Here is an 11,244-nt window from a genome sequence, read left to right as displayed (position 1 = left end):
TATGGAGATTATGCTAATAAAAACAATAAGTTGCACCTAGTATATTAGATTTTTGGAGCAGCTTATTTATATGAGAAAATTACTTCCAGTAGTAGGAAATGAAACAAAAAAAATGGTTAGAAAAAAAGGGAGACCATGAAAATTTTCTTTTCATAGATTTTTTATATGTAATTATACCAATGAAAAAGAATAATAAGTAACTAAAATAAATATTACAGTATACAAGTGAAAAAAATAATGGACTGATATTTTTAAATTACATTAATGTGTTTTTTTGCAAAGGAAACCTAGGTAGTCTGTTATATACACTGATTGTTATGGACTGAATATTTATGTTACCTCTCCCTTCCCAAGTTCATATGTCAAAATCCTAATGACCTGTGTGGCTGTACTTGGAATTTGGAAGAAGTTATGATGAAATGAAGTCATGAGGTGAGGCCTTGATCTGATAGGATTAGTAGTGTTCTTGTAAGAAGAAACATTGGAGAGTTTACTTTCTCTCCTTTTCTGTGCACACACAGAGGAAGGCCTTGTGAGGACAGAAGATAATCATCTACAAGTCAGGAAGAGAATCCAAAAACTGAATCAGCCAGACACTTGATTTCTCTCCACTTTCCAAAACTGTGAGAAAATGAATTTCTGTTGCTTGCGTCATCCTGTCTGTGATATTTTGTTATGGCAGTCTGAGCAGCCTGAGAAGACTAACACACCAATATATTAGTCTGTTACAGTAATGAATACTTAACTTTACAGTTTTTGTTATTAACACTTAACTATGGAAAATTTGTTAATTGTTTTGTCAAACTTGATTTTCTCTATATAATCTTATCTAATAGACTGTGTTACCAAATTTGCCAATCTATCTTTGCTCACAATAACAGAACACTTCTTATTCATTTTAATTTAAAATTTTATCACACAAAGGGACAGATATAAAACCAGAAAAAAATCATAAATGTAAGTTTGGTCTTCGAATTAACTTTCATGTAGAATTTGCATTATTGTATTCAGCATGAAAGTTAATATGGAGAATCCCCAGTCACCTGGGCACTTATTTAAAACTTAGACCGCCAGAAGTTTTCTGAGGAAAGGAGTGTTTATTACTGACATTATTTAGAATTACTGGCTTACTGTGGTAATAATCAAATTAACTTTAAATCTGTTTTATTGCTGTTTTTTTTTAAACATCTAGTGTAACTAATGAGAAATTCAGTGCCAATATGATTTTAATAATTTAGGTGATTCTTTAAACGTTCTTTCTGAAATTTTTAATTCATCCTTCATCCATGATATTCATATATTTTATTATAAAATTTCTAAGGTTGGATTTCTTACTATCCATCTTGAGTATAACTCTGAAAATCTTTTCAAGATGAAAATCTATTTTTTTAACAGCTGTATAAATGTTCCTACAGTAATATTTTTCCCTTTTTCATTATGTCTGCTGCTTATTCTAAAATTCATTTTAGATATACGTTGCATCTTGTTGATGTATTCTCCATGTCCCTTACCGTTTTTCTCATATCTTGTAAATGTATTAGTTTTAATTGCCCAAAATGTATTATTTGTTTCATGATTAATTTTACATGTAATATACTTTTAAATGTAGAGTACATTTCTCTCTGTGAAATTTGTTTTCTTACAAAGTTGGTGATTTTCAGATGGGTGCTTCATATCTGAGAAAGCTCACTCACCACAATGTCTACTGCTGCCTGCTTCCCATGATCCTCAAGGGGGTAGAGATATGCCATCCAGCATGTTGTCCTATGGATATGGGGATATCTGCTCTTCCTCGGAATCAGTTACTGCAGGTCTGGTACTACTCTGATCTCTGTTTTGGGCATTAATAGTTTCTGCTTAGTCTCCAAAGATGTGTGCTTTATACAGCATCTGAATTTGCCGATTTTCTATCTATCACAGTTAATTTTTAGTGTCAACTTGACTAGGCTATCAGGCTCCCAGAGTAATGTCAAACATTACTCTGGGTGTTTCTGTGAAAGTGTTTTGGATGAGTTTAACACTGAAACTGATGAGGTAAGTAGAATCGATTTCCCTTCCAAATGTGGGTGAGTCTCGTTTTGTCAGTTGAGCTCATGATCAAAACAAAAAGCTGACCTTCCCCCACATAAGAGGGAATTTCTTCCTGACTGCCTTCCTACTGAAAGATCAGTTTTTTTCTGCTTTTAGACTGAACCAAAGCAGTGGCTGATTCTGGGTCTCAGGCTCTGGCTTTCAGACTAAAACTATACCACGGGCTCTCCTGTATTTCCAACTTGCTTATTGCAGATCATGGGACTTCTCAGCCTCCATAATCATATGAACCAATTCCAATTTATTCACACACACACACACACACACACACACACACATGTATTTTACATCCTTTCAGTTCTGCTTCTTTAGAGAACCCTGAATAAATATACTGTCTAATAACTCAAAATGTCTGTTAGGGAAAGCATGAATCCTTCTGTCTAATGTGATTATAAGTGGTCTCCTTATTCATTTTCCTCTTGCATGTCCTATTCTTTGTGTTTTCCTTCCTTTTTATTTTAAAATTTTATTTTTTATCAAAAAATAATTTTTCTTAAAATTACCATATTTTTAAAATTTAAATTCAATTCAAAATTTAATTCAATTTAATTTAAATTGAATATATTGCAGCATTAGTTTCATATGTAGAGTTCAATAATTCATCAGTTGCATATACCACCCGGTGCTCATCATATCATATGCACTTAATGCCCACCACCCAGTTACCCCATCTCCCTAACCACCTCCTCTCCAGCAGCTTTAGTTTGTTTCCTATAGTTAAGAGTCTCTCATGGCTTTTCTCCCTCTCTGATGGCTTCCCATTCCATTTTCCCTCCTTTGCCCCATGATCCTCTGCCCTGTTTCTTATATTCCACATATGAATGAAACCATATGAAAATTGTCTTTCTCTGATTGACATACTTTGCTCAGCATAATACTCTCCAGTTCTATCTCCGTTGTGTAAATGGTAAGTATTCATCCTTTCTGATGGCTGAGTAATATTCCTATGTACATGTACCACATCTTCTTTATCCACTCATCTTTTGATGGACATCTAGGTTCTTTCCAAAGTATGGCTTTTATAGACATTGCTGCTATGAACATTGGGGTGTAGCTACCCTTCAGATCAATACATTTAGATCTTTGGGGAGAATATCTAGTAGGGGTATTGCTGGGTCACTGAGTAGCTCTATTTTTTTTTTAAATTTTTTAATTTTTTAATTTTTATAAACATATAATATATTTTTATCCCCATGGGTACAGGTCTGTGAATCGCCCGGTTTACACACTTCACAGCACTCACCAAAGCACATACCCTCCCCAATGTCCATAATCCCACCCCCCTTTTCCCAATCCCCCTCCCCCCAGCAACCCTCAGTTTGTTTTGTGAGATTAAGAGTTACTTATGGTTTGTCTCCCTCCCAATCCCATCTTGTTACATTGATTCTTCTCCTACCCCCTTAAGCCCCCATGTTGCATCACCACTTCCTCATATCAGGGAGATCATATGATAGTTGTCTTTCTCTGCTTGACTTATTTTGCTAAGCATGATACGCTCTAGTTCCATCCATGTTGTCTCAAATGGCAAGATTTCATTTCTTTTGATGGCTGCATAGTATTCCATTGTGTATATATATATACATCTTCTTTATCCATTCATCTGTTGATGGACATCTAGGTTCTTTCCATAGTTTGGCTATTGTGGACATTGCTGCTATAAATATTCGGGTGCACGTGCCCCTTCGGATCACTACGTTTGTATCTTTAGGGTAAATACCCAGTAGTGCTATTGCAGGGTCATAGGGTAGTTCTATTTTCAACATTTTGAGGAACCTCCAAGTTGTTTTCCAGAGAGGTTTCACCAGCTTTCATTCCCACCAACAGTGTAGGACTCAATTTTTAACTTCTTGAGGAGTCTCCATACTGTATTCCAGGGTGGCTATACCAGCTTGCATTCCCACCATCAGTGTAAGAGGGTTCCCCTTTTTCTGCATCCTGGACAACATTTACATACAGCATTGTATCAGTTTTTAGATGTACCACCTAGAGATTTGATATTTATATACAGTGCAGAATGGTCACCATTGTAAGTCTAGTTACCATCTGTTGCCATACGAAGTTGTTACAATATTATTGACCATACTCCCTGTGCTATACATTATATACCCATGTCTTTCTTACCTTATAACTGGAAGATTGTTCTGCTTAATCTCTTTCATGTGTTTTGTCCATCCCCCCCATCCCCACTTCCCCTCTGGCAGTGATCAGTTTGTTTTTTCTATCTATGAGTCTTTTGTTTTTGTTGTTCTTGTTCATTTGTTTTGTTTTTTAGACTTCATATATGAAATATAGTCATACAGTATTTTCTTTCTCTGACTTATTTACCTTAACATAATACAGTTTAGATCCATCCATGTTCTCTCAAATGTCAGGATTTCATTATTGTTTTGTAGCTGAGTAATATTCTATTGTATTCCCTATATATGCCACATCTTCTTTATGCATTCATCTATTTTTTAAAAAAATATTTAATTTATTTATTGGAGAGAGAGAGATAGAAATAGAGAGAACAAGCAGGGGGAGAGGGAGAAGCAGCCTCCCCACTGAGCAAGGAGCCTGGTGTGGGACTCGACCCAGACCCTGGGATCATGACCTCAGCTGAAGGCAGACACTTAACTGACCGAGCCACCCAGCTATCCCTATACATCCATCTATTGATGGACACTTGTACTGCTTCCCTGTCTTGGCTATTGCAAATAATGCTGTAATGAACATACAAGTACCTGTGTCTTTTCAAATTAGTATTTTTTTTTTCAGATAAATGCTTAGAAGTAGAACTTCTGGATTTTTATGGTGGTTCTATTTTTAATTTTTTGAAGAACTTCCATACTGTTTTCCATAGACACTGTACCAATTTACATCCCCACCAATAGTGGATGAGGGTTCCTTTTTCTACACATCCTCTCTAACACTTATTATTTCTTATCTTTTTGTTATTAGCCATTCTTACAGGTATGAGTGTTATATCACTTTGGTTTTGATCTGCATTTCCCTGATGATTAGTGATGTTGAGCATCTCTTCATGTATCTGTTGGCCAATCTGTATGTCTTCTTTAGAAAAATGTCTGCTAAGGCTGCTTTTAAATTCTTTGGAGGCAAGACATTTCCTTTGCTCTATTGTCTTCTCTTGTAAAGTCTCTGATAATAATAGTAGATAACATTAGTTGAGTACATTAGAGTTAATGCATATTTAATCATTGTGATGAATAGTTCAACTTAATAAAATGGGAATACCCAAAATGCCTTTTCCTACTTGTTTTATGGTCTTTTCTGTCCAAGATTTTCTTTCTGGTCTAGAGGACTTGGGGCTGACTGTTCAAATTCTTTAAACTATTAGCTCAACAAATCAAGTTGGGATTGCACATGATGCAGGGGAAGAATGCCTGGGGGGAAATGGAGGTCTTCCTGGCTTATTTCACTGTGTATTTAATCCAAGTCTTATGGCTCATTTCACTGTCTTCATGGTGACTCCCCCTATTCTTGGTTGTAGCATCAAAATATCTCACACTGGTAAAAGTAGTCATATTGTTTTCCTATAGGCTATAAGTTACTATTATGGTTAGTCATTTAGGAAAATTTGCCTGCTGTGAATAGAACAAAAAGAATTATTTTACTTTTATTTATTTTAAATTAAAAAAATTTTACTAAATTTTTTTTAAAAAGACATTTATTTATTTGAGAGAGAGGGTGAGGAAAAGGGGCAGAGGGAGAGGGAGAGAGAGAGAATCCCAAGCAGACTTTCTGCTGATCCTGCAGCCTAATGTGAGGCTTGATCCCATGATACTGAGATTGTGACCTGAGCTAGAATTAAGAGTCAGATGCTTAATTAACCAAGCCACTCAGGCATCCCAAGAATTATTTTACTTTTATACAGATACTAAAGGGAAATTGCTTTAAATTTTCCCTTTCCAGCCTTATTTTATTATGAAAATAAAAGATATGTAAACCCTTTCCTTTATTTTCTGTTATTTTATTTATTAAATACATGACCTTAATAGATACTTGGTAATTCAGTTGTTTTCCATATAATTTTACTCAAAGAAACCCTGCCCATGAGTATAAAAGTAGTTTGCTCTACTTAGTCTCCTCTATCCTACAGGGTCCCATCTGTGGTTTTAACAATAGGGATGATTAATTCTATAAAGAGTGGTTTAATCTGCAAAGCAGAACCAGGAACTGAGCCAGAGAGTGGCCATATGCTCTGAGATGTCTCTACAACACAGACATGTTTTCCAGAGAACATTTCTATTATATGCTGAAATATGGTCTAGAAGCTCCTGTTCTAAGTGGTTCTGGAGGGCTATGGTAATAAATTAGATGGTTGTAAACTTGGAATAAAAATGATCCAGGTTAGGCATTCATAGTGCCTATTAGATATCATGAAAGAGGGGTATTTCTTACAAAGAGAAGATCTTTCTGCCTCCTGAATAATTTGTTAAGTTTTTCTTTTTTCTTTTTTTTTCTTTTGAAAGATTTTACTTATTTGACAGAGAGAGTGACAGCAAGAGAGGGAACACAAGCAGGGGGAGTGGGAGAGGGGAAGCCGGCCTCCTGCTGAACAGGGAGCCTGATGTGGGGTTCAATTCCAGGACCCTGGGATCATGACCAGAGATGAAGGCAGACACTTAATGACTGAGCCACCCAGGCACCCCATTTGTTAATTTTATTATTTGGAATTTCTTTCTTCTTAATTTTTATTGTTACCGTATCACTGTGACTGTCAATATTATTTGCAGAGGTATCTTAGCAATATAGAACAGCATCAGATTTGAAATTATTATTTCCACCATTTATGAATCATGTGATGTGGGAAATAGCTTATCAGTTTCTTCATTTGTAAAATCGTCCTTCCCAGGGTGGTTATGGAGACCAAACAAGACAATGTATGTGAAAGAATCTGGCACAAAGCATCAAATCATTGTGGAATCAGAAAGGCAATGTTTGATGTAAGATTTCCCTAAGTCTTTAGAACATGTATATTTACACCTGCCTGATGTATTATTTTTAAGTTATTTGGTGTTTAAAAGTCACAGGTAAAAACTCACATATGTTTGATAGAAGAAGGATTAGCAAGTATATTTTAAACTTTAAAAAACAACTTTAACTAACTAAAACAATGTAATTATATTTCAGATGTTCCTGAAACTAATATGGACAAAGTGATTTATTTAGTGTTAAATTTATTGAAGACATTTAGAGATAATATGTGTCAGTGACTGTTTTTATTATTAAGGATTTTTTTTGTGAAAACAGGAGAAAAAGAGGCTTGATTTGATTATAAAATAATTAAAAACAGGATAGACATATCAGTATCACCGATTATGTTCTCAATTCTTCCCAAATTAACTGTCTCTTATATGACAGTACCTCTATTTTACTCTTGGCTTTATTTATGCTCTAATGTCATAGATCATTAGTTGTGAAAATAAAGTAAATATTACTATAAACCCCCATTAACCATTAATATAATCTTCATACTGCTTTAGTTTAAAATAATTCTAAAATTATAATAGTCACTGCTTATTTATAAATTTTATTTTAATAAAATATTTTTAATTTAATGGGATTAAGGAGTGATTTCATTAGTTTCATGTTAGGAAATAAGAAAAAAATTTGCCAAGATTCTTGAACTTCTATCATTTAATAAGGAGCCAATTTAGTTATTGCGTCTTTTAGACATATCCCAACACCAGTCCCACTGCCATTGATTGGTCATTGATTGGTCTTCTCATTGGTCCTTTACCTTGACTATTTAAAATGTAACTTTAGGGGTGCCGGTGCCTCAGTGGGTTAAGCTTCTGCCTTTGGCTCAGGTCATGATCCTGAGGTCCTGGGATCGAGCCCGGCATCAGGCTCTCTGCTCAGCAGGGAGCCTGCTTCCCCCTCTCTCTCTGCCTGCCTCTCTGCCTACTTGTGATCTCTCTCTGTCAAATAAATAAATAAAATCTTTTTAAAAAAATGTAACTTTATTATTTTCTAATCATGCAATCTTTTCTGCTCCATAGTATAACAAGTCATTTCAAAAAGTATGGGGAGTTAGAGAGGAGAAGGGATTTGGGGGAAATTGGAAAGGGAGGTGAACCATGAGAGGCTATGGACTCTGAAAAACAATCTGAGGGGTTCGAAGCAGCGGGGGGTGGGAGGTTGGGGGAACCAGGTGGTGGGTATTAGAGAGGGCACGGATTGCATGGAGTATTGAGTGTGGTGCAAAAATAATGAGTACTGTTACGCTGAAAATAAAAAAAAATAGTAAAAAAAAGTGAGATCATATTGATTTTTCCTTTAATACCATTTTATGGTTTCTAATACCTAGAAGAAAAAGTTTAAATTATCTAGTATTGTGTTGAAAAAAAGCCTTTAGCAATGCCCCCAACTTTCACCGCTGATATGCCCCCAGCACACAGTATCTAGTGCACTTAAGGTGCTTAGTGCATTTTTGATGAATAAATGAATGAACATCCCATTTTAGGCTCCCTACCCTTTACCCTATTCCCACACTCAAATCTTGCACTGCTTTACACATGTATTGCTCTTTCCTTCCTCTGTTCCAATTGCATTTGGGCCTGCAGAAAAGGCTTCACTAAAATGGAATAAAGAGGTTTCATCCGTGAGACTCATAAGAATGAGTAGAGGCCATAATCAAGTGCAGAAGGATGGTTGGCATAGTTACATATTACAAAACAAGAGACTCATATAGGCGCTGATGAAAGTATCTGAACGTTTATCACTAGAGTTTTATCCTAATCCTGTCCTTATTGTTGATTAATTTTATCGCTCTGGAAGAGCAAACTCAATAAATGCAATAATACTGCATTGTAATGATGAAATGAAATTATTTCTCTCACAGGAGAAATCTTACCGAGGGCAGTCAACCATATGTATGACATTTTGAGAGCCTTGGTTTTTTTTCATGTATAGTATATAGTGATAGGATCAAAGTAATTAAATGCAATAAAAGTAAAGGGAGATGAAAATATCGTGATGCCCCCTTATCCACAGTCTTGCTTTTGTGATTTCAGCTACTTGGAGTCAACCATGGCCTGGAAGCAGATGATCTCTTAATATGTTGTATCCTAACAATACATCACAACACCCATGTCATTCACCTTACTTCATCTCATCACTTTGGTGTTTTATCTCACACCATCACAAGAAAGGTGAGTATAGTAGTACAATAAGGTATTTTGAGGGAGACCACATTCACATATTTTTTTTTGTTATAGTGTATTTTTTGTTAGAGTATATTTATTACAACATATTGTTATAATTGTTCCATTTTGTTTTTAGCTATTGTTACTTTCTTATTGTGCCTAACTTAAAAGTTAAACTTTGTCAGATGTATTTATGTATGGGAAAAGAAATGTATATAGCATTTGGTATTCTCCATGATTTCCAGCATCCATTGGGGTCTTGCAACATATCCCCTGTGGATAAGGGGGCAGATTACTGTAATAATTCCAATGGGTATTTTGGAATAACATATTTATGTTTACTGAATGAGTTCCTCTTGGAAGATATTTTTGGAAATTTTTGTTTTCTTTTTAGTTAGAAAAGGACAAGACCATAAAATAAATTATAATTTGAGGAAGACAAAATAAGGAATACAGAATACACCCATATGTCCATAGTGCAAAACAAAATAATAATAAAAAAAACACCCAAAAGCAAAAACAACTCTCATGCAGGAAGGAGCAATAAAAATGAAACAAAAGAAAAGTAACAAATTTTATGAATGGAACTTGAAAGGGACAACTTGGGACAAAATGGAAAAAGGCTTACTGGTTATGACTGGCTATAAAGTTGCAGTGATGCACCAAAATCTTCATATAGAAGAAGAGGACATTCAGCAATTGCACTATTGGGTATTTACCCTAAAGAAACAAACAGTGATCCAAAGGGGCACGTGCACCCAAATGTTTATAGCAGCAATGTCCACAATAGCCAAACTATGGAAAGAACCTAGATGTCCATCAACAGATGAATGGATCAAGAAGATGTGGTATATATACACAATGGAATACTATGCAGCCATCAAAAGAAATGAAATCTTGCCATTTGAGACAACATGGATGGAACTAGAGCATATCATGCTTAGCGAAATAAGTCAAGCAGAGAAAGACAACTATCATATGATCTCCCTGATATGAGGAAGTGGTGATGCAACATGGGGGCTTAAGTGGGTAGGAGAAGGATAAATGAAACAAGTTGGGATTGGGAGGGAGACAAACCATAAGTGACTCTTAATCTCACAAAACAAACTGAGGGTTGCTGGGGGGAGGGGTTTTGGGAGAAGGGGGTGGGATTATGGACATTGGGGAGGGTATGTGCTTTGGTGAGTGCTGTGAAGTGTGTAAACCTGGTGATTCACAGACCTGTACCCCTGGGGATAAAAATATATGTTTATAAAAAATAAAAAATTAATTAAAAAAAAAGAATGTGACATATTAAGGGCTTGGATTACCACTTTTTAAATGAATATTAATAAAAGGTAAAAACCAGGTATATACATTACTTAAGAGAAAAACCAAGGTCTACTTAGCTGAATAATTTAGAAAAAGCTTAGTCAAAACATGTGGCAGAGGGATGGCTCAGCAACATTTTCCTGGGCAGAGGAAGGTACAGGTTCCCTGATCCCAAACCACACTGAGAAATGGATCATTGCACATGGTAAGGTCTGACTGGAATCTGGTCTGGAAGTGTAACAGTCTCTAAATCCAGATGATAGAGCAGGCTCGCATATAACCTAGTCTTATACTTGCTAGAGACTACCTCCTGGTGCAGCTTAATGATCTCTGAGTGTACACAACATAGTATAATTACAGGGTAGAGTATATTTAGGAATCAAGAATATCCTCACCTATGATAGATTTTCCATGTTGGTAGATCCTGGTTCCAAGTACATTTCTCAACTCCATGCTGCAGTCTCAGATCCATCCCACCATAAATACCTGGGAAACCAGTGGGAAGATCTCTGATGAGCTACAAGCTTTTCTGCAATGCCTCAGGGGAAGATGGTTTTAAAAGGGAACTTGACTGAGCACTGGGTATTTGATGAATCACTGAATTCTATCTACTCCAGAAACTAATACTGCACTACATATTAACTAACAAAATTTAAATTTAAAAAAATTGATGAGGAACTCTGAAACAATA

General features: G+C 35.6%; 1 long non-coding RNA gene across 1 annotated transcript; it reads left to right on the top strand.

Annotated features, from left to right (window-relative positions):
- Positions 1 to 350: 350 nt before the first annotated feature.
- LOC131819610 (uncharacterized) lies at positions 351 to 9,243 on the top strand. Its single transcript, XR_009349259.1, has 4 exons — positions 351 to 432; positions 522 to 623; positions 1,662 to 1,811; positions 9,111 to 9,243. It is a non-coding gene; the product is annotated as an uncharacterized LOC131819610 (long non-coding RNA).
- Positions 9,244 to 11,244: the final 2,001 nt, after the last annotated feature.

This window comes from Mustela lutreola, chromosome 1 (assembly GCF_030435805.1).
Source record: "Mustela lutreola isolate mMusLut2 chromosome 1, mMusLut2.pri, whole genome shotgun sequence".
NCBI classification, from domain to species: Eukaryota; Metazoa; Chordata; class Mammalia; order Carnivora; family Mustelidae; genus Mustela; species Mustela lutreola.
This window is presented reverse-complemented; position numbering and strand designations above follow the sequence as displayed.